This window comes from Chrysochloris asiatica, unplaced genomic scaffold, assembly GCF_000296735.1.
Source record: "Chrysochloris asiatica unplaced genomic scaffold, ChrAsi1.0 scaffold00362, whole genome shotgun sequence".
In the NCBI taxonomy this organism is placed as follows: domain Eukaryota; kingdom Metazoa; phylum Chordata; class Mammalia; order Afrosoricida; family Chrysochloridae; genus Chrysochloris; species Chrysochloris asiatica.
Window position 1 is genome coordinate 594,144 of NW_006408880.1, and position 698 is coordinate 594,841.

Consider the following 698-nt stretch of genomic DNA (forward strand, 5'->3'; position numbering starts at 1 on the left):
GTTTGTGGCAGAAGCAAGAAATCCATTGCTTCCTGGTTCGGGGTGCTCAGTTGCTCCAGGAGCCGCCATTTTGTGTGGGGCCAAGTGGGGAAAGGATCAGAGCAGCCACAGACGCCTGACAAAGTCGCAGAGATAGAGGTGTGGACATTCTTTTTTTTTGGTATCTTTTCATTGGTCCCTTGTTGTCTGAACCTCCATTCTGGTAACTATAGGGGTGCCTGAGCTAGTGGATACTCCAGCCCCACCCTCGGAGGGGTCTACTACGCATGTGCATCAATCTCAAAATTTAAAGAGACAGTATCCACTTAAAACCAAAGGGCTGACAGATACTCAGCCCAAGAGCAGGCTTGAACTTTTCTTGTTTGCTTTTTGCTCCTGTGTTTTTTAACACAGAAAAGAGAAGGATAGGGCTGTAAGGAAGGAAAGAGACTTCATATTAGGCTACAGATTTTTTTTTTCTTTTATAATTAAAAAATACTTTTTTTTCTTCCTTATTCTTCTTCTCTCCCTTCTCTCTCTTCTCTGTGAATAGAGACTGCAGTATCAGTCTTGCTTTTGTTGCTACTGTTTTTTAGTCTTTTTTTCTTTATTTTTGCTGGTATTATTTTGCTGTTATATGCTCCCCCTTCTGCCTTTAGAGGACTCTTTGTCTCCCTATATTACACAAGAAGAGTCAGCAACTGCTACCATACAGCCAA